Source organism: Thunnus thynnus, chromosome 16, assembly GCF_963924715.1.
Source record: "Thunnus thynnus chromosome 16, fThuThy2.1, whole genome shotgun sequence".
Taxonomy (NCBI): Eukaryota; Metazoa; Chordata; class Actinopteri; order Scombriformes; family Scombridae; genus Thunnus; species Thunnus thynnus.
The window spans coordinates 9,253,974-9,260,050 of NC_089532.1; positions in this window are offsets into that span (position 1 = coordinate 9,253,974).

A 6,077-nucleotide genomic window follows, 5' to 3' on the forward strand; every position below is an offset into this window, starting at 1 on the left:
TCCCATTTTTCAAGCCAAGATGTTGAACAAATATTTATATATAATGCCTCACATGCAGCTTGGAATCATATGTTTTCAGTGAGACGCGTGAAGACTTATTTATATTAAAACTTGCAGAATAAAACTATAATAAACTTGTAATTTTTTAATGAAACATTTGACCAAAATGTCAGATCAGTTCAAGGTCACATATCGTCTAAACACTGTGTCTTCCCTGTGCTGAAAACTATGCAGCCATCACAACCGCCACCATCACCATCTCACAACTTTGAATTACGCCTCTAACTTGGTTTTGTTTTCACCGTCTCCTCTCATCACTCTCAAGATGATAGTGCTGATTGTAATTTTGTATTTTCAAAGCTGGGGCGGGAAAGCGTGTGGGTGTTCAGGGGGTGTAGGTGTTTGCAGCGGAAAAAGACAATACAATTAAATGATTAATGCACAGCAGGGCCACTGACAATTAAAACTATTATAGAAATTAAAATGGCATTATGTCACAGTGGAAAGCTGATGATACCCGTGCCGTCTTTTTAAAAGCAATTTTCATAATTCCAATAATTGAAATTACGGCATATTCATTCATTTACTGGGTGAGGAGGGCTAAGAGCGGCTACTAATGAAATGCAATCATTAGCATCCAAACAAAGTAATTGGGTAGTCTTTTATCCTTGGAGATAGGTGATAAGGCACAATCACCCCCGTCACCCCCCTCCATCAAAATGCAAAAGCAAGTAATTAAAGCACAGACAAAGATGAGACCAACGCTGCTGCTGTGCTGTACACCTCTGAAAACAGCACTGATTGCCTTGATTAGAGACCTTACTGTACCCTCTGATTTTGTTTATGGATACTCTGACATTCTTGGGGAATAGAAGGGGTTGGGGATAGATGGGTGTTGGTTATGAATCAGTTTTGGAAATGGCGACAATATCTGGCAAGAAGGGAAATTCTTCTAAATTTATATATATATATATATGTGTATATATATATATACTCTGCAGTGTCACCTGTCCCCTTTCTGTCTGTGATGGAGCTTGAAATCACGACTAAATCCACATTTAGCTCAGTTAGATATTAACTCCTTGTACATACTTAAGTTAATGGAAAATAGTGCTGCTGTGTGTGACAATTACCAACCTGCTCCAGGGGAAAGTAGCAAGAAAAGGGAGGATGGGTGTAGGTGGAGAGGTGAGGCGCAGAAGAAGAGAGAGGTTGAAGTGAGAGGGCACATGAAGAGTCTTGAGAGAAAGAGCTCCTTCTCACTCGTCTCTCTAGTGGGGACACCATTGTCTCTGCTTTTTCTTGGCTACCTCCTCTGTGGCGTTCGGGGTGCTTCTTCCTGGTATGCCAGCTTTACCCCCTCCCTCTCCTCAAGACCGCCATCCTTGGAGAGCGTCATTAGGCCCTCCTGGAGGGGAGTCAAGAATATAATGCGAGAGGGGCCACCTTCTAAAAAAGAGCCCAGTGGAACCTTTTCTACTTGTGTCGTCCCCTCATTAACACCCTCCTCTGCTCTGCTCCTGCTTCAAACTTCAATCTCACCTCTTCCTCTGCTCATATGTTCATCTCTAACATGAGGTAGCTTGTGTATCTACCCCCCTGAGGGCCAGGGAGGGAGCCCATTTCTTGCTGGTGGGGCAGAGAGTTGACATAGCCTCCTCCCACCCCCTCCCCTCCTCCCTCACTCCTTACCTTCACCTGCTGTGAGATGGACTGATGAGAGGATAACAAAGGGACCTGGACTCCTCTTCTTATAGCCTTGGCCCTGAAGCCCACCATTCCATTTTGCAGCCTGTGAAAGTAGGGCTTTTCATCTCAAAAGATCAACACATTTCTCTCCTGCAGGCACCTACACCATTTCTCTCTCCCATTTTCTTTCTCCCCCCTCTTTCTATACACCTCTCTCTTTCTTACTCCTTGGCAAATGGGAAAACTGTCCTTGGTTGGATTCTGTTTTTCAAAGGAATCAATTCTCCTTTGTACACACTTGATCTGACCCTGTGACAGGCATTAAGTGTGTCTTCTGCCTGATACAGAGGGCTCGTGTTCTGTGTGCTGATGGACACAGCCCATTATCGCACAAGTGCAAGCGCGCACACACACTGTCACACACACACACAAAGTGCATTTGTTCACATGTCCATGCATACAGACACACACCGACACATGTACATACATTACTACACATTTGTATACAACTCACACGTACAAATGTATACGCAGACATGCAACCACACAGGTACATACTCACACAAACTTGGTCAGCGTGGCCTCAGAGCGGATGTGCAGAGAATAAAGACGAGAGGCTGTTTGTGATTGAGGTTTAAGACCATCACATATGTGCTGCTGAGCACAAACTAATGTCTCTGAAAGGAGCAGTGAGAGGGTTGAGGAGGTCACAGGAGAGAAACATCTCAAAACCAAGTTGTGAAGAGGGAGGAGAGAACGATGATTCAATGTTAGACATTAAACACAATTCACGCACCAGCTCAAAGCTGAAATCTTGTGGTCATTTAAGGGAAGCAACCAGAGCTGCAGGTAGATGTGCAGCACTTACTTACATGTCTTACTCGAGTGAGACTTGAATCATTAGATTGATAACTTCAGACTAGTCTTGCAACTCTATTAACTTTAACTTTAACACCGCTGACCGGTGACTTTACCTGAAATTGTTTGGAAAAGTTATTACACTCACCAGAGTGGAAAAATCTTAGCCGGGGGCTGAAGCGTATTTGGTGACAGAAAAGCAAATTACTGTACTGTACAGAAAAAGGTGGTTGTAGAAAACATGTCCGGTGACAAATCCAGTCAAGGTGGACATTTATCAAGAAACAACCGCCACCAAAAGAGCAACAAAAGGTTATTTCCTTCACATTCAATGACTACACTGTGATGAGACAAAAAAAAAAAGAACAAAACATAAGTGGAACACACAAAACATGAGTTTAAAATCACAGTGTAGATAAGATGAAATAAAAAACTTTTTCTGTTTTGTTTTGGAAACAGCTTACGTCTCACTTAATGTGCAATTGCACCACAGTTTTTAGTTTTTGTTGTAAACTGAAGTGTCTGACGAAGCCAACTATGTGGAATAAATGTGGAAAAGTTATAAAAACAAATAACAGTATATAAAGCATTCAATTTACAATAATTTGCTGGTGTTTACATGTTAAAATTTAGTGAAGAACAAATTGTGACTTGTTCAGGACTCAAATCTGTACTGTTGTCCAACTCAGTGAGCCTCACAGGTTGTCACATAAATTCCAAAAAATACACTTTTAGCTGCTAAAGTAATATATGGGATGTAACTGCCAGTACTTATAAATGTTGGTATTACTTGTTACTTATTACATGTTTTATTTACATATGTGTATATGAAAAAATATGTTTCAGAGTTAGTTATTCATGCAGTTTAGAATGAGTGAGAAATATCCAATAATGTCAACCAAAAGTTGTTCGCTTATGTTTTGTAATTTGAGGAATATTGTGTTATTTTGTGAAATGTTATTTAAAATACTGCCAGTTTACATCATTATTAAACAGCATTTGGATCAATTGTCAGTACTCTTCTAGAAACAGGCCACATTTTAGCAAGCTAATGTCAACTTTGTCAGTTGGTTCAAGCTACGCAGTAGCTTACATGTGACACTGGGGATGAAATATTTAATAATCTCTACTTACAGTAAGAAATTGTTATTGATGTGAATTGTGATTGCTTTTTAATGCTATGTGGCAGAGCCGGAGACTGTTTTTCACAGTGTGGATAGTAAAGTTTAACTAACTAACTGACTGACTGACTGACTCTCCCCTTAGTAAACGCTTATAACTAAATAGGCTAAGTTTGAGCTAATGAAGAGCTTCACCCGGCTGGTTGCACCAGCTCTTTGTAAGTTCAAACTTAAACTAGTTAAATGTTACTAAGTGGAAATTTACACATCACCAGTAGCACCACACAAACTAGTTCGTAGAGAGGAGTTGTTACTAAATATTCACATATGCTAACTGCCAGCTGTAACTTTAGTAACAACTCCTCTCTACGTAAGCTAGCTGAATGAACCAACTGACTGAACTAACGTTAGCTTGCTACTATATGACCTGTTTAGATTTAAGAGTAAAAGAGATAAAATGGACTATGATTGACACATCTAACCTGACCCTTTACATTACATTTCACAGAAAAAACACAGTATACCTCAAATTATAAAATGTTATGCCAATAATGTTAGGCAAAATGACCAAGTGACGTCAGTTAGGGTCACATAATCAGATAATTCCCCGTCACTGCAAACTGCATGAATATGAGCGCTGATTCTAAAACGCACATATTTCTCCAAGTATAAATAAAACTAAGTCATGTCAACATTCAGAACAGGGGTGGCCGTCGCATAGGCCACATTAGCGCCACCTAGAGCACCAAATGAGTGGGACATGTTGTTCCTACCAACAGGTATGCTTGCTTCTATGCAGCTTTTGGAAATAGGCACTTGTTCTCCTTTCTTAAAGTTTTTCCTCTTTTTTTTCCTCCATTTGACTTATATGGGTTTTCATCTGGTTTGATTTCCAAAGTCTTACTGGTAGGTCAGTTTTTCTGCCTGACCACCACCAAACGTCATGTCCTACCTCAGGCCATAGTGAAAAGCAGCAGCGTGCACAGCTCCAAATCTTAAACAAAGTATTGAGTGCATGGTTTTGGCAAGGATTAAAACAAACAAAACTCACAGATCTACAGTCTTCTTATTTATTTTGGACAAAAACACTCATTGAATTGCACCTTGACCCCCACTTGCCTTTTGTCCAGAGGACTGGGAGGACTTTGTCAGGGCTGGAGGCTTAATTGTTTCACTTCATTTTAGTGTGAGTTCATTTTTTAAGTTCTAGGACAGGAGGAACTATCATTGTACTATTTTGGGGCTCCAGTTTAAATCTATTGGGGCTCCATTCTTCTTACCAAGGGCACCAACACCTGATTCAGAAAGAGCTAAAACTATTTTGGAAGTTATGTTACAGTTCGTGATGCTACAGTGACTTCCTGTTTACATAGTTGGTTGCTTCTTACTGGACAGCGCTACAAGTGTTTCTTGGAAACCAATTTACACATTACTGAAGTGTTAATCAGGTAAGGCATTTAAGTTTTAATGGTGCAACCTGATTTAGTAAATTACTAGTTTGAAACTATTTAGCTGTTACTAAGAACTTTAGAAAGACTTTCAAACAAACTTAGTTATAGATTTACAATAAGCTAGTGCAACAAAGTCCAGCTGTCCACCAATTTACTATGGAGCAAAGGACCAAACTCCAATGCTCTGAGGAGATAAAGTTGTATAACAGTCAGCCTTAATGTGCATCACAAGTTTCCAATTTGTGGATTACAATTAACTTATATGGAAAGGAAACTGGCCCCTGTATGCTCTGATTTCAGTCCTCAGAAAAGAGCACATACATGATCTCCATCACTTGTTCCTGTCCTCATTCTCTGCTCTACCTGTCTCTCTCAATGCTCTTTAATTGTCTGTGATTTCTCCCTTGTTGGTGTGTCTCACAGCTGATACAAAAACTCACAGAGTCTTGAAAAGGCAAAAAATGAGAAAAGAGGCTGAGAAAAAGAGAGACGGAAGAATGCGTTTGATTAGCGCAAGTTTGCTGTTCATGGCAGACTGTCTGAGAGCAGCGGAGCCATTGTGTTCCTCGTGCATGTGTGAATGTTACAGCGAACAGAAAGGCTAAAAAAAGACAGACATGGGATACATGCACACTGACATTTCTTAATCAAATATGGCAATCAGGGGGCCAACCAACAGCATACCATTTGCAATCCCTTTTAATTCATAATCAAAAGCTGAGCAAATGAGGGAGAAATTGAGAAAGACTGAGGGGGGAGCAAGAGAGAGAAATGAGGGAGAAGGAAAGGGAGGGAGAGAGAGATGCAGGTCATTACATCTCTTTTTACTGGCCCGATGAGAGCAATGTAGAATTAATCAGAGGCCATTAGGCTGTATTTACTTACCACTGCAGGGGCTCGGATCTCTCTCTCTCTCTTTCTCTGGATACAAACCCTGATATGATCCTATTCTGCCCCG